General features: G+C 40.3%; 1 long non-coding RNA gene across 1 annotated transcript; it reads right to left on the reverse strand.

Annotated features, from left to right (window-relative positions):
• Positions 1 to 289: 289 nt before the first annotated feature.
• On the reverse strand, positions 290 to 22,152 carry LOC147379573 (uncharacterized). The gene is made up of 2 exons (XR_015161943.1): positions 20,749 to 22,152; positions 290 to 936 (listed from the first exon to the last, which is right to left on the reverse strand). It is a non-coding gene; the product is annotated as an uncharacterized LOC147379573 (long non-coding RNA).
• Positions 22,153 to 22,907: the final 755 nt, after the last annotated feature.

Here is a 22,907-nt window from a genome sequence, read left to right on the forward strand (position 1 = left end):
ATAACCATAGAAGTTTCTGGATAGGTTTCATTTGAAATGAGAGATTTAAGGATAGAGATGTTTAAGGCTTCTGGCTTTTTTAGTGATTGGTGGAAATTGCTTTTTAGCAAGTGCTGAAAACCAGAGAAATCAAATTATACTTTACAGTTTATGACAAACCCTCCAAAATGCTTCAAGAGAGTCCCCAGCAAAGACAGAGAATATAAGCTCCATGGGGACAGAGGGTCATATATCTTTTTCATCCACTGTATCCCCAGTGTCTAGAATCATGACTAGAAGAGAGGAGGTATTCAACAAATTCTGTTTAATTTTTATAGGATTTAATATTACATAGCAGGGGTAAGGCGGAGAAGGCAATGGCACCCCACTCCAGTACTCTTGCCTGGAAAATCCCATGGATGGAGGAGCCTGGTAGGCTGCAGTCCATGGGGTCGCTGAGAGTCAGACACGACTGAGCGACTTCACTTTCACTTTTCACTTTCATGCACTGGAGAAGGAAATGGCAACCCACTCCAGTGTTCTTGCCTGGAGAATCCCAGGGACGGGGGAGCCTGGTGGGCTGCCAGACGTCTATGGGGTCGCACAGAGTCAGACACAACTGAAGCGACTTAGCAGCAGCAGCAGCAGGGGTAAGGAGAAGGCAATGGCACTCCACTCCAGTACTCTTGCCTGGAAAATCCCATGGACGGAGGAGCCTGGTAGACTGCAGTCCATGAGGTCGCTAAGAGTCAGACATGACTGAGAGACTTCATTTTCACTTTTCACTTTCATGCATTGGAGAAGGAAATGGCAACCCACTCCAGTGTTCTTGCCTGGAGAATCCCAGGGACGAGGGAGCCTGGTGGGCTGCCGTCTATAGGGTTGCACAGAGTCGGACACGACTGAATCGACTTAGCAGCAGCAGCAGCAACAGCAGCAGGGGTAAATGTGAGGTTCCTTAGTCCAAAAGCAAAAAGAAAGGAATGAATGAAGAGGAGAAGAAGGGAAAGAGGAAAAGAAGGAAGAAGAGGGATGGAAAGAAGAACCATTTCTCTCACTGAACAAAAGAAATAAGTTAAATACTGTGCAGTTCATAAAAATATACTATCAACTCAGTCAACTCTTCAGGAATTAATTCTACCTCAGTCATCATGGCTACTACAGTGTCTGACAGCTCTAAAATGTTTTGAATTATGTAATAAACTGCAACACAGTAAGAAAAATAAGACAGTGGCATATAAATCTTTTCCAGTTGCAATACTTTCAAACTGAAATATGTTTTGAAGTATTTATTTCATTATTTCATCTTAACTCTAGTGAATAAGCTAATTTTCCATGAATTCTAAGTTGGTAATATGTATATCTAATACACCATGGAGAGAAGCCAATAAATTACATCTTTTTTTAAAAAATGTAACACTTTCACATATGTTTTCCAAATTTAAAAAGCATCATGGAAAAACATAAAGTAATTTATCTGGTAGACTCAGTTACATTTAGTTCAATTCAAGGAGAAAGTTGAAGATTTTTGTGTTAGTATATGAAGAACTTCTGTTTTCAGTATTATTTGTCTTATATCTGTAACCCCTGACTACCATATTCTTCTTGTCAGTGATGGCCAACAAAAAAAAAGGTGACCCTCTCAAAAAAAATTTTTTTTTCTTGTACAAGTGGAATATTCACCTTAAAAGATTTCCTATAAGTGCTAACATCCTGAAATCAGCTTCTTTATCCTAGAATCAGAAGTCCAAATTCAAATCTATCTTCCTTGTAGAGTTGCTCTCTGGCTATCGATAATTACAAGAATCGATTAAAAGCATAATTGAAAAAGTATGCTTGTTTCTAGTACAAGGTCTTCATTAGACACTGGTAGTCACTCATCAACAGGTTTCTCAGCTGGGGCTAGTGTTAAAGAACCAGCCTGTCAATGCAAGAGACATAAGAGACATGTATTCGATCCCAAGGTTGGGAAGATTCCCTGGAGGATGGCATGGCAACCTGCTCCAGCATTCTTGCCTGGAGAATGCCATGGACAGAGGAACCTGGCAGGCTACAGTCCATTGGGTGGAAAAGAGTCAGAAACGACTGAATCAACTTAGCACACATGCAGTCATTCATTACCTTGTCCTGTTATCCCAAGTCCCCACAGTGTAGGTGGCTTGCTGACATGGAAACAGGGATGAAGAGTTGATAGATTTCTCCCAGAGGCAAAGGTGCATATTGCCCCAGCGAATGCAATCTGTAGATAGACTGAATCCACCTCTTGTTTTCAATTTGGCTACCAAAAATAATGAATTGCCACACTGAGCCTTTCTTCTAAACTTCCAGAAGTCACCTTTTCTTCACAATATGAGGCTTCTCTCCATGATAAAGAGCCTCGGGATATTGCAAGAGGAATTACATCAGAACCCTGCCACCTGTGGAAGGGGAAATCTGAGAGGTCAAACAATGCTTCACCTTTTGGGTCTCCTCCCAGGCTTACCCAGATTTACAGGAAAAATAGAGGTTTGTCCCTGGGGATATTTTTAGGGAACCCTCTGAAGGGGCTATACCTCTCCCACAATGTACTCCACACCCCAAAAAAGCTTCTTCTCATGAACTGCCAATAACTAAATCTCTTTGATGGAGAAAAAAATAGGAAAGAAAGCTAATATTTAGTATGTGTTCTACGGCAGGTATTGTATACCCTCCCACATCAATCCTTATAACAATATGAAGTAGACATTCATTGTCTTCATTTTACAGCACAGGAGACAGACACTCCAAAAGTGCCGGGGACCAGCCCCGGCTGATCCAGGGTATTCGAAGGAGAGACGGCATAGGCGAGGATCAGGATACAATAGCTTCAATTAGATATTAATTAAAGATATAAAGAGTAATAGAATAAGGATAGCTCAGTAGGAAAATTCAGTGGAGAAAAGAGGCTGAGTAGCTTGGTTTACGCGGGAGACCAATAAAACTTCAAGACAAGAAGTTTGCACCACTTACGTAGGCCGCAGGCGTCCTTCCGTTCTCCCGAAGGAGAGGAGACACTGAGGCCTCCCCGGTCGGATCTTAGAAGCCCAGGCATAATTAGTAAGCATGGTGGGTTCCGCGCTCCAGATGGAGACTCAGCCAGAGTGAGAGAGAGAGTGACATGGGGAGACCAGTATTTCGAGAAACTGATCCCAATTCTTTATTTTCCAGAGTCTGTTTTTATACACTGAGATGTTACACAAAAGTCACGTGGGGACAGCAGTCCTGACTTTTATTAAAGTCAGGTGCTTCACACAAATGTATACAGAGGTCTTAGGGGTGTTACATCATCTTCTGGCCAGGGGGGCCTGCTGACAATTTACGACCCTCTCCTTGTGACAGCGGTCAGTCAATCAGGACACTTATTTCTCCAGAGCTGATTATTCTCAAAACAGACGCCACCCAAATAAAGTTACATTCCTACAGGGTGAGGGTGTAGTGGGTTTTAGTTAAGGAAAGAATTTACTTAGCCTAAGGTCTAACGTGATTAATATCAAAGGTTAATACTTATTCCTTCTATATATTCATTAATGTGTGTAAGGGCAGGGGATATGGAGACTTAGCAACAAACATTGGCTCAACAAATGAAAAACCCTTCACCAACACAATTTCTAATTAGCCCATTATACTTATACTAATAGTTTTCTAACTTTTCTAAGGAACCTGTTTTTAGAAGGTTTAAAGCATCTCGTGCCTCTCACAGTTGGGAGGCTGTGAGCAATCACATGTGGCCGGACAAGCCTGTCAGGCAGGCTAGAGAACCTTCAGAGGAGTTTGTAGGTTAAAACACTCTTGTCACACCCAAGAGTTTTTATTGACTGGAGCTCTAGGTTAACTCCTTCTCCGAAAGAGGTGGTGGGGGACAGCCCCCCGTAAAGTCAGAGGTGTAGGTAAGAGCACAAAGTAGTAAAGTAGGCAGGCTCTGGTTATGGGGGTAGATGCTCGAGGAGTTCCAGGGGGACTCCTGAGGCTCGATCCCGCCTTTGCGTATGTCGAGCCTCCTTCCTCATGACCTTTGTCATGAGCGGAGTACCTCACTCTGGCCCCCAACACAAAAGAACTGAATATCTTCCCAGGTTCACATGGCAGGTAGGGGTAGAGTCAGATTTCTTCATCTAGACTTATTGTGTAATTCCACTCTATCCCATAGGGCAAGGTAACATGATATGTCCATGTTAAGAAAGAAATGCCTGGAAAAAAAAAGAAATGACTAATACATCATTTTTCCTTAAGAGCAGGTTTTAATAAGATTTTTTTAAAAAAAAAGAAATAATACTTGGTGACCATGAGTCTATAGCTCAGGCTCAGACATTAAAGGACTCTTGGAGCCCTAGGACAATCTTCACCTGTTTTTCATAAATATATCTGTAGTCTTGGATACAGATACGAACACAATTGTGTTGAAAGAACATATTCTGTTGCAAGTGGCACTAGAGTGTAAGGATAAAGCATGAATCATACTCAAATAAGACAGGTAAATTCTAGGGTCAAGGTTTTATTTGCTTCAGAAAAGACCAAAAATTTGGTCAGTTCAGTGTACCTGGGATTGTCCTAGGCCTAAATTAAAGGGTTAGGGTGAGGCAGAGGAAGTGAACACAGACCATCCTGGCCCTTTGGGTCCTCACAGAGCTGTCCAATGGAACTTTCTGATGGGAATGAACTGTATCTGTGTTATCCAATAAAGTAGCCACTAGTCACATGTGGCTACTGAGTACTTGAAACATAACTAGCACAGTTGAGAAAATGAATTTTTAATTGTATTTAACTTGAAATTATTGAAATTGGGGTAGCCCTATATGGATAGTGGGCACCATATTGGACATGTTAGCTCTCACAGTCACATGGACCCTTGCCTCCTCACGGCATCCTTCCTGATCTATCTTCAACCCAAGCCAGACTCAGACCCAAAAGACTGGCCTGGGCTGGACCAAGATTGGCAAGTATCACTAAAAAGGAAAGATGTGGAAAAAGAGGAAAAGGAGAGGAAGCATTAACAATCTCTGCTTCATTTTCTTTCTTCAAGTCCCTAAAATTGCCAATTCAGTTTGACATTTTTTGAGCAAAATTTCAGTCAGTGCAGGAATGAGCAGGACAGTGTTGGCCTAGAAGTGGCAAAACCGATACTTGAGTCAAGAGATGCTAGCCAGGCAAGGAATGCTGGAAAAGACCCACGTGTGAAAAGGCAAGAAGTGAAAGCAAGCAAGGCCTAGATGAAGAGTTGGGAGTAGATTAGCAAGACCAGAGCATGAGCATTGTTAGGGGCCGAATTGCATCCCTCTAAAGTTTAGACATTGACATTTTCACCCCCGTTCCTCAGAACGTGACTGTATTTGGAGACAGCACCTTTAAAGAGGTAATTAGGTTGAAATGCAGTCATTAGTAATGGCCCTAATTTGATAGGAAAGCTTTCTTTATAATAAAAGGAATTTGAACACAGAGGGAACACCATGAGAAGACATCTCCAACTACAAGCCAAGGAAAGAGGCCTCAGAAGAAACCATCACAGCTGGACACCTCATTCTTGTGCTCCTGGCCTTCAAAACTGAGAAAGTAAGTTTCTGTTGTGGCAGCCCTCCAGTCTGTGGGATTTTGTGATGGAAGCCCTAGCACACTGGCATAGGCATTTGCACAGGGAATAAGCCTAAGAAGTCAGTCTGGGACCGCTTCATGACTTTATGTCATGCTGAAGAACTGAAGATTTATCCTGAAGCCACTGAAGGCTTTTTTAAACAGGCAAGTAACCTGATCTGGCTTCCACTTTTTAAGTTTATTGTGTGTGTTGAGCTTAAACCTGCTTTGACCCTATAATCATCTGCTGATATTTGGCTTGCTAGCTTCCAGCCTCAATTCTGATTTGACTTGAAACATTCTACAACAGCAGGTACAGCTGCAATAAAACAGTTATTCTTTTACTCTCTAATATTTGTCACAGGTCAGGAGACAGCCCTGTCTTAATATGTTTTAAAAGCCTGTGCTTGCTGCACCTGGGTCAGACAAGATTATTTCATATCCACTGAATAAAATTCCCTAAGTGCCTAAGTGACTCTGAGATAGAAGGAGTTCAGCAAAAGGGGAGGCACATTAACTCTTTCAGGTCAGTAGGCTACCACTTAATGCATTATTGTAAATGTGCTCTCAAATAAATAACAGTTTGTAAGAGGCATTGAGACAATTAGCTTCCTTAAGCTGACTTTAAAAAAAAAGGATGACAGGCAGTGCTGAGCCATATGCTGGATGACTATGATGTAAGGAGGCTTTAAAATAAAAATAGACTGGAAAATTTATATGCAAATGAGTACTGTCATCTTGGGAGTCAATTCGCTTATTCCAAAAACCCTTCTGGTTACTTAAAATACTTTAGAAACCCTCCTTCTGGTCATGCCTTCAGAGCTAGGTGGTGAGACCTCCAGTTCTCGGGTCTCTCTTGAGATCCATCTAGAGCCAACATAAGGGAGAATTTGCTCCATCTGGGAAGCAGAAGATTCACCCTGGGCTTCCTGGGAGCAGAGTCATCCTGAGCTAGCACAGCCATGCTTTTAAGAGGATAGCTGCACCTGCATGTGGAAACTGGGCAGAGATCCCTTAAAGAATAACGAGCCCCAGTGTTTACCTGGCATCTTCCACCATGTGTTGCTTTTTTAATTTTCACAATAACCGTGCCTTTGGGAAGGCCAGGTGCTGAGAAAGAGATAGGAGGATATAAAGAGGTTTCCTGAACAACAGGATCATGGCTATACTATGGCACAGCTGTGCCTGATGGGAGAGAAAATACTACTCCTGAATCCCTAACTGCCAGCCAATGAACAGAACCCACTGTTCCCAACTCATGCTTTTCCTGTTCCTTGACTCTCCCCCTTACAGGTTCCTCCAAATACGGTTTTCCTCCTTTCTGTGCATGCTTACAACCTGTTTATTCTCTCAGATCAAGCCAAGTGCTACTTCCTTTATTAAGTCATCTCTGAAGTCCCGATCAAGAAATAATCCAACCTTTCTCTAAATTCCCCTAGCCTCTCTTTTGTCCTTACAGTATGGTCTTTCATAGTCTTCTACCAAAGAATGAGCTTCCTAAAGTCAGGATCTCTGTGCCATTAATTGTGGTACCCCCAACTCCTAAAGCAATGCCTAGAACAGAATATAAAAGCTTCTCAATCAATAAAGAAAAAAATTCATAGTAGTGTCAGTGTCTTAGTTCAGTCTATGATTAAAAAAAAATACCATGGATTGGGTGGGTTAAGCAATAGAAATCTATTTCTCACAGCTCTGGAGCCTAGAGAATTTGAGATCAGGGTGCCAATATTGCCAGATTCTGGTGAGAGCCTCTTCCTCGTCTGCAGGAGGCCATCTTCCTGCTGAGTCCCCGCAGGGCAGAGACAGATTCTCTTCTTTTGACTGTTGGATTAGTTGCTCAGTCATGTCTGGCTCTTTGCAACCCCATGGACTGTTTCCCTCCAGGCCCCTCTGTCCATGGAATTCTCCAGGCAAGAATACTGGAGTGGGTAGCCATTCCCTTCTCCAGGGGATCTTTCCAACCCAGGGATCAAAGCCAGGTCTCCTACCTTGCAGGCAGATTCTTTACCATCTCACCCACCAGGGAATCTCTTCTTATCAGGGCACTAATCCCATTCTTGAGGGTTCAACCCTCATGACCTAATTACCTGCCAAAGACTCCATATCCTAATCTTAACACAATGGGATTATGCTCCATTATGCATTTTTTTTTGGGGGGGGGACATAAATATTCAGTCAAGGTAGTACTCTCCAATTATTAGCATGAAGGATATGAACAAACTATGATAACATAAGATCAAGACCCAGAAGGACAGAAGCAAAGGGGCAGATCAAGCAAAAATGCCTTGAAGCCAAAATAGTATAGCACAGATTCTGAATCGAAGAAGCAGGCATACGCCAAGACATGCCCAAACCAGGACTGACCAACAACAGAGTGCAGAACACAGAAATCAAGGAAAGTTTAAGGACAAAGTGAATTTCTACTTCAGGATCCAAGCCCCTCTGTCAGCTGAAAGACATGTTAGGAGTTAGCTGTGCCCCAAATGTCACCTTTAAATTAAGTCGCTTCAGTCGTGTCTGACTCTTAGCGACCCCATGGACTGCAGCCCACCAGGCTCCTCCATCCATGGGATTTTCCAGGCAGGAGTACTGGAGTGGGGTGCCATTGCCTTCTCCTTTATATGATGGTTATTTAGAACTTAGAATATTATTTTCCCATAGAAAGAATGCTAACATGGAAAAAATTTACCCAGACAGCCTGAAATTCTATTTAATTCATAACACACCTGAAGGGCACAACAAATAGAACTATTTCAACTACAATTGGTGACCAACTAAAGAATAATAAATGCTTTGAAAAATAAGGGGAAGTTTCCAGTTAGGACTAACATAGAAAAAGTCCACTGTTTCTTTCATGAGTTACAACTAAAAACTCTGGAAACAAATCATAAAGCAATTATCTAAATGCTGAAACATTAATAGCATATTAAATGAGCAGGGAAATCAAATTTGAAGAATAATTAATATGGTTGGTCATGAGTTTCCTAGAGTTTTCTTTTCCTTTGCTTTATCTCCTTATTTAAACACTAAGACAGCCTGAATCAAAGGACTTCATAGCAAGTTTAAATAGAAAAATCTCCAAGAGAAACCTCTTTCTGGCTAGAGGACAGTGGATGAAGCTGTTATTGTTTAGTCGCTAAGTCATGTCCAAATCTTTGCAACCCCATGGACTGTGAACTGCAGCGTGCCAGGCTTCTCCATCCTTCACTAACTCCTGGGGTTTGCTCAAACTCATGTCCATTGAGTCAATGATGCTATCTAACTATCTCATCCTCTGCCACCCCCTTCTCCTCTTGCTCTCTATCTTTCCCAGCATCAGGGTCTTTCCCAATGAGTTGGCTCTTTGCATCAGGTGGCCAAAATATTGGAGCTTCAGCTTCAGTATCAGTTCTTCCAATGAATATTCAGGGTTGATTTCCTTTAGGATTGGAGGTGGGAGCCTATATGACAGCGTGCATGCTAAGTAGCTTTAGTGATATCCAACTCTTTGTGACCCTACGAACTGTAACCCGTCAGGCTCCTCTGTCCATGGAATTCTCCAGGCTAAAATACTGGAGTGAGTTATCATGCCCTCCTCCAGGGGATCTTCCTCACCCAGGGATCAAACCCGCATCTCTTGTGTCTCCTTCACTGACAGGCAGTTCTTCACCACTGGCACCACCTGGGAAGCCATATGACAGAAGGTGTAGGGAAAATCCCCATTTTTTCTTTCTCTCAACTCCTGGCCCTTCCATAAAGCAAATCCAGACACAGGCAGCACCCTCGTGGCAGGCGCAGTGCACAGGCACCTAAAACTCTAAGACAAAAGTCTTTTCTTTGACTGGAGAAGCTTGGATATAAGGTTGATGTGCTCTGAATAGTATAGGGAGAATCCATGTCATTTTTCTGTTTTTCTTCTCTTGCTATTTCACCTCTCAGGCAGATTTGGTTGAGGGAAATGTATGATAGTGCAGGGAAGAAAAAGTCCCAGCTTTGCAGCCAGGAAATTTTGATAAAGGGTATCTTAGAACTGGAGGATTTGGGAGCTAGAGAAAGGAGACAGGACTGCCCCCCACCCCACCCCAGCCTACGTGCAATGTTCTGGGCTCATGCATGAACTGTGCATGTGTGGAACTGATCCAAAGCAGAATAGCAAAGGCTTTGAGAATGCACCTACACGGGCTAGGTCCCACACTGGCCCCTTGATGGAACTCAAGCAGAACTTGCTCAGGCTCCTTCTCCTATACCTTCCAGGGTTGGAAACACTGGAAAGGCTCTGAAAACTAAGCTGACATCAAATTCACAGCCCACAAAAGATGGATTGCCACATGCTGTCTAAACTAAACTGAACCAGGTTTGATGACTTTCTCCAGAGAATTTGAATATAACCCAAAGACCCAGAGTCTCATAATACAATATTCAAAACGTCCAGGACACAATACAACATTATTCAAAATCTCAACAACTCTCAAGGGAAAAGACAATCAACAGATGGCAATCCATGATGATGATACTGGAATTACCAAACAGAGGCTTTAAAGCAGCTATTCTGTGTTCCATGAAGAAAGGGTTGCTGCTGCTGCTGCTACTAAGTCACTTCAGTCATGTCCGACTCTGTGTGACCCCATAGACAGCAGCCCACCAGGCTCCCTGTCCCTGGGACTCTCCAGGCAAGAACACTGGAGTGGGTTGCCATTTCCTTCTCCAATGCATGAAAGTGAAAAGTGAAAGTGAAGTCACTCAGTTGTGTCCAACTCTTAGCAACCTCATGGACTGCAGCCCACCAGGCTCCTCTGTCCATGTGATTTTCCAGGCAAGAACACTGGAGTGGGGTGCCATCGCCTTCTCCAGAAGAAAGGGCAAGCTCTCTCAAATGAATGGAAAGACAAAAGTATTCACCAAAGAAATAGAAACTATAACAAGAGAAATAAATGCAAATTTTGAATTAAAGAATACATTAACTAAAATCAAATATTAATGAGATGGACTCAATAGCAAAACAGAAAAATAAAGAGTGAGGGAACTTGAATATAAATTGATAGAAATTATCCAATCTAAACAACCGACAGTAAAGAAAAGAGAGAATGTGGGAAAATGAACAGAGCTTCAGAAATTTGTCAAACCATCTCAGATTTCTAGTATTCAGGACATTGGAGTAACAAAAGGAAGAAAAAAAGAATGAAGAAAAATATTTTCAGAAACAATGGTTAAATTTTTCCTAAATTTGGTGAAAGAAACTATATAATCAAGAAGCTCAGTGAACCCCAACAGGATAAACTCAAAGAATAACAATCCTTGATACATCATAATCAAATTGTTGAAGACTAATTTTTTTCAAGTTCAAAAACATTTGAAAAAGCCAAAGTAAAAAGGGTTAAATACAAGGAAACAATGAGCCAAATGACTAAAAATTTCTCATCAGAAACCAAGGAGGACAAAATAGAATGGAACATTTTTAAAGTAAACGAACTACCAACCAAAGAAAATATCCTTCACAAATGAAGGGAGGATGAGAGACATTCTCAGATGAAGGAAAACAAAGAGAATTCAGCAGCAGCACACCTGCTCTAAAAAGAGGCACTAAAAGAAGATTTTCAGGCAACAGGGAAATCATAATAGAAAGAAACTTGGAATTTAAGAAATAAAGAAAAAATTACATAAATAGTAGATATCTAGGCAAAAAAAAAAAAAAAACACTTCTTTTATGTTCTTTAATATATCTATGAGCATTGAAAGCAAAAATGACAACATTTGCCTGGTGGAGTTTAGAATTATGTAGATGTCATATATATATATATATATATATCATCTACAACATAAAGAATTCAAATAATCCAAAAGAAGTCAGGAAAGGAAAAACAGAAAAATGAAAAATAGAAGGGACACACACAAGTTAAAACCTGGCAGATCTAAATCCAACTATATCAATAATTACATTGAAAGCACATGGTCTAAATATACTAATTAAGATACAGAGATTATCAGAATAGTTAAAATATAAGACCTATAGGGTAAAAGTAAAATGATGGGGAAAGATCACAGAAACACTATTTAAAAGAAAGCCGGGGGACTATATTAATATCAGACAAAAACAAAATTTTAGAACATGGAACATTATCAGGGACAAAGAAGATCATTACATAATGATAAAAAAGAGTCAATTCATACAAATAAGACATAGCATTTCTAAATTTCTATGCAACTGAATAAATGCTTTGAAAACAGCCAAAACAAAAGCTGACAGAATTGAATGGAGAAATAGATAAATCCACATTACATTTAAAGTCTTCAACATTTCTCTCCCAACAATCAACAGAACTAAAAGAAAAACCAGGAAAAAGTATGGAAGAACTGAACACACTACTAGACTGATTTAACTGACATTTACCAAACATTCAACAGAATGAAAATCAACAGAACATGAAACATTCACCAATATAGCCCATTTTCTACTTTGTGACATGAAACATAAGAAATGTAAAAGAACTGAAATTATACAAAATATGTTCCCTTACACGATGGAATTAAACTATAAATCATAACATAGAAGTTTGAAAAAAATCCCCAAGTATTTGGAAGTTAAACAGTATACTTTTAAATAATCCATGGTCAAATAAGAAGTCTCAAAGAAAATTAGAATATATTTTGAATTAAATGAAAATACAACTCATCAAAATTTGAGACATACAGCTAAAACAGTACTTAGAAGGGAAATGTATAGTATTAAATAGAATTAAATATTAATAATAAATTAATATTAGAAAAGGACAAAGATCTCCAATCAATAAAGTATACTTCCACTTAAAAATTAGAAAATAAGAACAGACCAAAACCAAAGCAGGACGAAGAAAAGATTATAATACCAGAAACCAATGAAAGTGAAAAAATTAATGAAACCAAAAGTTGGTTCTATAAACAAATCAATATAATTGATAAGCATCTAAATAAATATTAATAGATCAATTTTAAAAAAGAAAAGGTACTAATTATTTATATCATGAATATAAAAGGATGTTTCACCATAAACCTGAGAGACATTAAAAGAAAAATAAAGGAATACTAAAAACAACTCTATAGCTGTAAATTCAATATCAAAAAAACAATGCAATTCCTTGAAAGATTCAAATGACTCAAAACCTACTCAAAAAGAAATAAATAACCTGAATACCCTTACATCTACTAAAGAAACTGAACTGGTAATTTAAAATCTTCCTTACAAAGAAAACTCCAGATCCAAATACTTTTACTAGTGAATTCTACCAATTGATTTTTTCAAAAGATACAAAGGGAAATTCAATGGAGAAAGAATAATCTTCACCACAAATTGTGCTTTAACAATAGACATATATTTAAAAATTAAAAAAACAGAGGAAACTTGACTTATATTTCACATTTTAATCCAAAAATTAACTCAGTGTGCATCATAGATCTAAATGTAAAACAGAAAACTGTAACACTTTTGAAGAAAACACAGGAAAAAATATCTTTATGACCTTGGTTACACAAAGAGTTTTTAGATACATCACCAAAATAATGATCCATTTTTTAAAAAGTGATAAATTAGTCTTCATCAGAACCAAAACCTTTGCTTGGTAAAAGACATTATCAGGAGAATGAAAATATAAGATATACACTTAGAGAAAATATTTCCATATCACATACATAACAATGGACTTGTTTTGAGAATACATAAAGAACACCAAAAATTCAACAAGAAATAGGCATAAGATTGGACATTTCAGAAAATATGTATAAATGGCAACAACAACAAAAAAAAGTAAATGAAAAGATGCTCAACATCATTAGACATAAGGGAAATGCAAACTAAAACTACCCAAAGAACTACACTTCTAAGAGAATGATCTGGTTTTTTTTTTGTGTTTTTTTTTTTTAAGCAACTGGAACTCTCATACACTGCTGATGGGAATGTAAAATGGTGTAGTTACCTGGGAAAACAAATTGGCAGTTTCTCATAAGGTTAAACATACACTTACTACATGACTCAAGTTAGAAATTCTACTCCTAGTATTTACACAAGAAAGCTGAAAACTTACTTTCAAAACAGAAAAAAAGAAAGAAAGAAAAAAAAACACCTTTAATACATGGTTTTGAATGTTTTTAAAAGTTTTAAAGAGTTTTAATACATGATCCAGCAGGAGGGAATTTGGTAGAACAAGAGAACTTTTCTATATTCTGCTTGTGATGGAGGTGTGTGTGTGTGTGTGTGTGTGTGTGTGTGTGCACGCTCAGTCATGTCCAACTCCTTGTGACACTATGGACTGTAGCCCACCAGGTTCCTCTGTCCATGGAATTTCCCAGGTAAGAATACTTGAGTGGGTTGCCATTTCCTATTCCAAGGGATCTTCTCAACCCAGGGATTGAACCCATGTCTTTTGCATCTCCTGCATTGGCAGGCAGATTCTTTACCACTGCACCATCCAGGAAGCCTAGGTATGTGATTTTTCTAAATTCCTTAATTAAAAAATAAAATATTATGTAATAAAAACAAAGGAAATAAACTTCAAATGGAACAGATCCTCTACTTCTCTCATCCTCACTCACTTCAGCATTAACAATTCCCAGAAACAGATTTGAACATCATTTTAGAAAGAGGGTCAGAATAGGGAAGGACTGATCTGGCCTTTCTGAACTCTACATCTCTATAGTGTTATAATAAAAGATCTCTCCAGCTCGTTTACTCTTTTTCTTGCTAAGTCATTTCAGTCATGTCTGACTCTGTGCGACCCCAGAGATGGCAGCCCACCAGGCTCCCCCGTCCCTGGGATTCTCCAGGCAAGAACACTGGAGTGGGTTGCCATTTCCTTCTCCAATGCATGAAAGTGAAAAGTGAAAGTGAAGTCACTCAGTCGTGTCCAACTCTTACCGACCCCATGGACTGCAGCCCACCAGGCTCCTCCGTCCATGGGATTTTCCAGGCAAGAGTACTGGAGTGGGGTGCCATTGCCTTCTCCGACTCTTTTTCCTAATAGTCCTTAAATGAATACCAGAGGGCCACTGTCTCTAAAAGGGAATGAAGAAGAAAAATTGACCTTGTTTGCATGGGCAAATCCTTCCTAAATTGGCTATTTTTAAATCAAGTCTACATGACAAACTGTATTTCTTTCACTGTACCTGGCAAAGCTTGACACCATCTAAATAAAAATGAAAAAGATCTATTGCTTCCTAAACAACTTCACAAAATTCTCTCCTCTCATGTTGGTCCCAAATTGAATAGAAATGCTTCTGTTTATTTTTCAACCTATTGTATTTTGTTTATTTCTGAAAGTTACCAAATTTTGTCTTTGAATGAGTAAGATAATTGTTTTTTGGCTTTAATTACTTGCTCTTTGTGTTAAAAAGTCATTTGTGTGCCTGCGTGTCCTATTGTATATCTGACTACCTCAATTTTACTTGCTTATAACCACAATTGTCTATTATACAGAAAAATAAATTGTTTTCTTTTTATTGTCTTAAATAGATTTTGTAGTAAAATCAGATTTCCTTGGTCTAAAATATTTTACTGTACTGTCATACCACTGAATATTTACTGGGTACAACCTTTTAGAATGGATTAAAAAACACTGCCACAATAGTTGTTTTAACTAGCCTGAGTGCTCTAAAAATTGACATTCTTAACATCTCTCCAATATGAAACTTCAATCTACAAATCAATCAGAAGCAGCTTGGGTCAGATTATATCATCTTTCCCTTAGATCTTGCAAAAGCACAGAGCTGATACACTGTGAAACAGACCTTAAAAAAATACAATAGAAGTTATTTCACTTGACATTAACTAAGCAGCAAAACCTAGAGGGAAAAATAAAATCTCTCTCTAAACCTCACACACATATGAAAGATAATACTTCAAATTTATAAGACATGAAGACATTGGCTCAAAAATAAATATTGAGTTAGAATGTAGAAAGCCATTACTAGCACTGAAAAACAATGGGATATACTGGGAAATAGTTGGAGAAAAAAGTATATAACTGAAATTGCCACTAAATCTTTCTTTTTTTATTAACATACTAAGCTTAGTTCAGTTCAGTTCAGTTCAGTCACTCAGTCGTGTCCGACTCTATGCAACCCCCTGAACTGCAGTATGCAGGCCTCCCTGTCCATCACCAACTCCTGGAGCCTACCCAAACCCATATCCATTGAGTCAGTGATGCCATCCAACTATCTCATCCTCTGTCATCCCCTTCTCTTCCTATCCTCAATCTTTCCCAGCATCATGGTGTTTTCAAATGAGTCAACTCTTCACATCAGGTGGCCAAAATATTGGAGTTTCAGCTTCAACATCAGTCCTTCCAATGAACACACAGGACTGATCTCCTTTAGGATGGACTGGTTGGATCTCCTTGCAGTCCAAGGGACTCTCAAGAATCTTCTCCAACATCACAGTTCAAAAGCATCAATTGTTCTGCACTCAGCTTTCTTTATAGTCCAACTCTCACATCCATACATGACTACTGGAAAAACCATAGCCTTGACTAGACTGACCTTTGTTGGAAAAGTAATGTCTCTACTTTTTAATATGTTGTCTAGGTTGGTCATAACTTTCCTTCCAAGGAGCAGGTATCTTTTAATTTCATAGCTGCAGTCACCATCTGCAGTGATTTTGGAGCCCAGAAAAATAAAGTCAGCCACTGTTTCCACTGTTTCTTCATCTATTTGCCATGAAGTGTTGGGATCGGATGCCATGATCTTAGTTTTCTGAATGTTGAGCGTTAAGCCAACTTTTTCACTCTCCTCTTTCACTTTCATCAAGAGGCTCTTTAGTTCTTCACTTTCTGCCATAAGGGTGGTGTCATCTGCATATCAGAGTTATTGCTATTTCTCCCGGCAATCTTGATTCCAGCTTGTGCTTCATTCAGTCCAGTGTTTCTCATAATATACTCTGCATGTAAGTTAAATAAGCAGGGTGACAATATACAGCCTTGATGTACTCCTTTTCCTATTTGGAACCAGTCTGTTGTTCCATGTCCAGTTCTAACTGTTGCTTCCTGACCTGCATACAGGTTTCTCAAGAGGCAGGTCAGGTGGTCTGGTATTCCCATCTCTTTCAGAATTTTCCACAGTTTATTGTGATCCACACAGTCAAAGGCTTTGGCATAGTCAATAAAGCAGAAATAAATGTTTTTCTGGAACTCTCTTGCTTTTTCCATGATCCAGTGGATGTTGGCAATTTGATCTCTGATTCCTCTGCCTTTTCTAAAACCAGCTTGAATATCTGGAAGTTCACGGTTCATGTATTACTGAAGCCTGGCTTGGAGAATTTTGAGCATTACTTTACTAGCATGTGAAATGAGTGCAATTGTGCAGTAGTTTGGAGAAGGAAATAGCAACCCACTCCAGTGTTCTTGCCTGGAGAATCCCAGGGATAGAGGAGCCTGGTGGGCTGCCGTCTATGGGGTCGCACAGAGTCAGACATGACTGAAGCAACTTTGCAGCAGCAGTGCAATAGTTTGAGCATTCTTTGCTATTGCCTTTCTTTGGGATTGGAATGAAAACTGACCTTTCCAGTCCTGTGGCCACTGCTGAGTTTTCCAAATTTGCTGGCATATTGAGTGTAACACTTTCACAGCATCATCTTTTAGGATTTGAAATAGCTCAACTGGGATTCCATCACCTCCACTAGCTTTGTTTGTAGTGATGCTTCCTAAGGTCCACCTGACCTAACATTCCAGGATGTCTGGCTCTAGGTGAGTGATCACACCATCATTGTTATCTGGGTCATGAAGCTTTTTTTTGTACAGTTCTGTGTATTCTTGCCACCTCTTCTCAATATCTTCTGCTTCTGTTAGGTCCCTACCATTTCTGTCCTTTATCAAGCCCATCTTTGCATGAAATGTTCCCTTGGTGTATCTAATTTTCTTGAAGAGATCTCTAGTCTTTCCCATTCTATTGTTTTCCTTTATTTATTTGCACTGATCGCTGAGGAAGACATTCTTATCTCTCCTTGCTATTTTTTGGAACTCTGCATTCAAACGGGTATATCTTTCGTTTTCTCCTTTGCTTTTAGCGTCTCTTCTTTCACAGCTATTTGTAAGGCCTCCTCAGACAGCCATTTTGCTTTTTGCATGTCTTTTTCTTGAGGATGGTCTTGATCCCTTTCTCCTGTACAATGTCACGAACCTCTGTGCTAAGCTTAGAGATGAACTGAATCAATTCTTTCCCTAAATCAAAGCAATAGTTTGAAAGGCTATTCTTGGTCTTTGAAAACTGACAGGCAGGAAGGTCAAAGGCAAAGCACTTGCTAACTCTCTGTCCCCTCATCTGCCTCCTGATTCCACTTTGGACATGTCATCCTTCTTTGTGTCATCACCTCAACCTTAGGATGTGCTCAGAAATAAGTTCTTTTGTTGCCCTGTTACTCTGACAGGTTCTTCAGTTACCTCACTGCATATCCATATACAGCATGATGTTCAATTATCAAAAATAATATAACACAATTACCACTCAGAAACAGATAATTCATTCACTAATTTAAAAAACAAGTTTTGAGCTGGTTTTATGTATGTCCCCTCTGCCAAGAGCTAGAGATGTGAGGATGAAGAAGACAGAGGTAATTCATGTTCTCAGAGACTGTAAAGTCTGGTATGTAAAAGGCACTTTTAAAAACTGCACAAATAATTGTTAGTTGTGATATACAATTCTGAAAGCAAAGTGCAGGGTGAACTGAGTCTATAACAGAGGGACTCCTCTGTCCGGGAAAGCTAAGAATTCCCCAAAGAAATAACATTCAACAAAGTGTTAACTGTACTGTGACCTGAAGAAGGAGGCAGGTGGAAGGAGAAGCTGAGCGCAGATCAGGGGAGGAGGAAGCAGAGGGAACTAAGTATCAAGAAGTTGACCTCTGTTATCTTACCGAATATGCAAAATGAGAGCTTGACCCTACAGTCATAAGAAATAGGTTTCTGACCCAGCTGTGCCACTTAGCTGACATATGACCCTGGGTAATTCACTTAATCTTTCTTATCTTCAGTATATTCATCTATAAAATGTGGATAATAGCTGTCCTATAAATTTCACAACGTTGAAAATACCTTCACTTAGCATATCAACTAGCACAGAAAATAAATTCCACAATTTTTTAATGAGTTCAGTTATAATTCCTGCCAACTTTTGTATAGGCAGGAAGGCATAGAGCATAAAAAAGCCAGGCATACAGCTTTTACTTATTGCATTCAATTGGTTCCAGGCTTCCATAAAGGGCAGGAGTTCCCAATCTTTTGGGCACCAGGGACTGGTTTCGTGGAAGACAATTTTTTTCACAGACCAGGGGTTGCGGGGCGGGTAATTTCAGGATGATTCAAGAGCATTACATTTATTGTGAATTTTATTTCTGTTATTGTTGCATCAGATCCACCTCATAACATCAGGCACTAGATCCCAGAGGTGGGGGATCCCTGATATAGGGTATCCTTCAGTTGGGAGATAATTCACCTTCAAACCTTTATCCTTTCTTCTTAAGTGGTGATTATTAGTTTTAAAATGAAGACAGGACCAAAGAACTGTCATGAAAGAGAGGTATTTAAAGAAAGTAGACTTCTTCCTAAACAATATGTATAGTATAATTTTAGATTGTCCCGTGGCCAGGACACTATAATTTCATATTGTTCCAGGGCTTCCCAGGTGTCGCTAGTGGTAAAGAACCCACTTGCCAATGCGAGGACATAAGAGATGTGGGTCAATCCCTGGGTCGGGGAGATTCCCTGGAGGAGGGCATGGCAACCCACTCCAGTATTCTTGCCTGGAGAATCCCATGGACAGAGGAGCCTGGAGGACTATGGTCCATAGGGCCACAAAGAGTCAGACATGACTGCAGTGACTTAGGACATACACGTGCGAGGCCAGGAAGCCTTATGTGTCCAGGCTATTCTGAATCTCGAGTAAGAGAGACTGTCTGCAAAGAAAAGATAGTAGAAGTCACGCACTCTATAATTCACATGTTTTCTAGATTTAGATTGATGATGCAAATCAAGGAACGCTAGTTAAGTACCAAACAGCAGATCTATGGTAGTGATAAACTTAAGAAACTTCAGCTGTGGCCTTGACACAAGATACACTTAATGGATTGATGTTCCTCCATCCAAATATTGATTGAAAAAGCTCACAGTAATTATGACAAGACTAAATAACACATTTACCTGTCCATGGGCCAAGCTTCCAAAAGACCAGAGGACACAGTCAACAACTCAGAGTAATAGCCACTACAAGAATGAGACAATGAAAAAGCTACTAGTTTTGTAAGGTAGATGTATCCTTTTTACCTCACCTCAGTAACAACATTAAGCTTTTTGCTTTGAATAAAAGATTCAAAATTTCTTTCTGAGTGACTGGCTATTTCACAAAAATTCCAGAGAGATAAGCCTTTCATTTCTAGGTGCCCAGCCTGAATCAGTATGTCTGAAATTTACTACCATTTAAAAGCCAAGTGTTGACCTGTGTGAAATGAAAGGTTACAAAATATAATGCCACACAGGCAGATTTCAACATCTCAGGGTGACATTTGAATCAACGATGCAACAGGAAAACCAGAAGGAATGCAGAGGGTTAAATTGCTCTGAGTGGGTATTTATTTTTAAAACAAATACCAGAAAGAAATTTAACAGGCCATAATTACACACTAGATGAATGGAGAAGGATTATTTGATGTTTCAGAGACTACATGACTCACTGTCCGGGCACCAGCTGCGCCGAGCTTTGTAAAATGTTTAATGCATGAGACCCCCTATGCACACACATGCTCATGTGTGCTCACTCTTATACACACACACCAACTCAGAGAACCCAGTTGTTCTTTTCTCCTCCGTCCATGGGATTTTCCAGGCAAGAGTACTGGAGTGAGTTGCCATTGCCTTTTCCATCTTTTCTTCCTACTGACTCATTATTTTTTTTAAGATCTTCTCTCACTTGTAACATTCTGACTCTTCTGAACTATAAGAGTGACATTTCAGCTATTATATTACAAAGAAGAATGAATCAGGAAAAACAAGAAAACCTAAGACCCATCTTGATCATTTCATTATCCTCTTAAAAGGGGGCTTCTACCTCCACATTGTTCCTCTGCATCAAAGGACCCTGATGCTTATCTCAATAGGTGGGAGCCACTAGAAAGAAAGGCTGGTAGAATCTTGTCACGGAAAAGCCCATTAACAATTCCCAGGAAATAAAAAGAGAATCTGGGTAATAAAGTCTAACCTTTTCCCTTTCTTCTGTGCTTCCTCTATTTCCACTTGCTCAGAGGGAAGTGACTGCAGAAGCCTCACTTAGGGCACTTCAGACCAGAGTTCCTCGTCAGAGAGCTCTGAGCCCAACTTCTCAGCTGGGAGCCATGTGCAGAAGTGCTGCACACGACACCATGAAGACCACAGCTGCAAGCAGTGTGCAGAGAGGCTGTGCAGGACACCTCAGCCCCGAGCTGGTGGGCCACATGCAGGAGCGCTGAGCACAGCACTGGGGTTCCAGATGGTGGCCGTATGCGCTGATGCTGCGCCCAGCACTGCAACCAGAGCCCTGAGCAGCACACCAACACTCACCCTCTCAGCCTCTATAAAGCAACTCCATCCCACCACTGGTCGGGGATAGCCTGTGATCTACAGCAGGAGCCTCCACCTCTCCATTCTCTAATCAAAGGCTTTCCTTTGCCTCAGAACCAAACTCAGGCTTGTTCTACTGGGATGAGCGACACCAGGCAGGAGGATACTTGTTGGCATGGGACTCAAGAATGTCAGTAACTCCTTAGCCGATGGGAAAGCATTGAACTAACAATACGTTCAGGCTCTCCCCTGTTTCACTGAAACCGCTTTTTGAATGAAATACTCCACTAGATGATAAATACTCCACTAGATGATATCCTTGGGCCTGATACTGTAACTGCTTAAACTGGCTGAAGAGAATGAGTTCCCCCCAGCCCCTACCCCGACCTCGTCCCCATCCTATATTGTAAGACCTCTGAAATCTCCACCTTCCTCAGAGCTTATCCAGTTCCAGGATGCCAGCCTTGGGTACCCAGCCCTCTGCATTACAATTCAAGCTTTCCACTTTACCTTCATTGCATCACTCCCATGCTCAAAGAAGTCTGACAGTCCCTATCGATTTTTACTAGATCAAGCTTAATTTTACTGACTTTCAAGGTCTTTCATAAATGATGTCATCCCACCTGGTCAGCCTGCTTTATCACAATTTGAACAGCTCTAGTCCAGCCCATCTAGAGAAGGCAATGGCATCCACTCCAGTACTCTTGCCCGGAAAATCCCATGGATAGAGGAGCCTGGCGGGCTGCAGTCCATGGGGCCGCTAAGAATTGGACATGACTGAAGTGAGTTAGCAGCAGCAGCAGTCCAGCCCATCACTTCACAGTTGAGACAGCTACACTGGTTCCTAAGATTTTTCAAATCTGTATCCAGAGAAATGTTGAAAATGTTTCTCATGGACTGGTATATTCCAGTTGGAAAACTTTGTAGTGATGTTTCAGTGATGGAGATAATAATTATAAGTCATTTTAAAGTTATTGTTTGACATGTGAATCAAGGAGAATAATTTGACTATTTAAAAGTAATTAGTTTAATTAGTTGTAAGAGGATGTTTCTTTTTAGATAATGTAATAACCACCAGAATGAGTTTATTATTTGAAAATATGCTGATGGGAATTAAACAACCACAAGTAATCTTTAACAAAACAGCTTTCAAACTTTAGTCAATATTAGAATCTCTTGGATGGCTTGTTAAAAACACAAATTCCCAGGCCCCCATCCCCACAGAGTTTGTGAATCAGTAACTCTATAGTGCGGAGAAGGCAATGGCACCCCACTCCAGTACTCTTGCCTGGAAAATCCCATGGATGGAGAGGCCTGGTAGGCTGCAATCCATGAGGTCGCTAAGAGTCAGACAGGACTGAGCGACTTTACTTTCACTTTTCACTTTCCTGCATTGGAGAAGGAAATGGCAACCCACTCCAGTGTTCTTGCCTGGAGAATCCCAGGGACGGGGGAGCCTGGTGGGCTGCCGTCTCTGGGGTTGCACAGAGTCGGACACGACTGAAGCGATGTAGCAGCAGCAGCAGCAGCAACTCTATAGTGGGCACAGAGAATTCCCATATTTAACAAGTCCCCAGGTGACATTGATGCTTCTCGTCAAAGGCCCGCACTTTGAGAACCACTATGTGTGTGCATGTCCAGTCGCTCAGTCGTGTCCGACTCTCCTCGACCCCATGGACTGCAGCCCGCCAGCCTCCTCTGTCCGTGGGATTCTCCAGGCAAGAACACTGGAGTGGGTTGCCATGCCCTCCTCCAGGGGATCTTCCCAACCCAAGGATCAGACTCAGGTCTCCCAAATTGCAGGTGGATTCTTTACTATCT

The sequence above is a fragment of the Bos grunniens genome, chromosome 1 (assembly GCF_055505025.1).
Source record: "Bos grunniens cultivar Pamir isolate PY7600 chromosome 1, Bosgru_T2T1.0, whole genome shotgun sequence".
Lineage (NCBI taxonomy): Eukaryota > Metazoa > Chordata > Mammalia > Artiodactyla > Bovidae > Bos > Bos grunniens.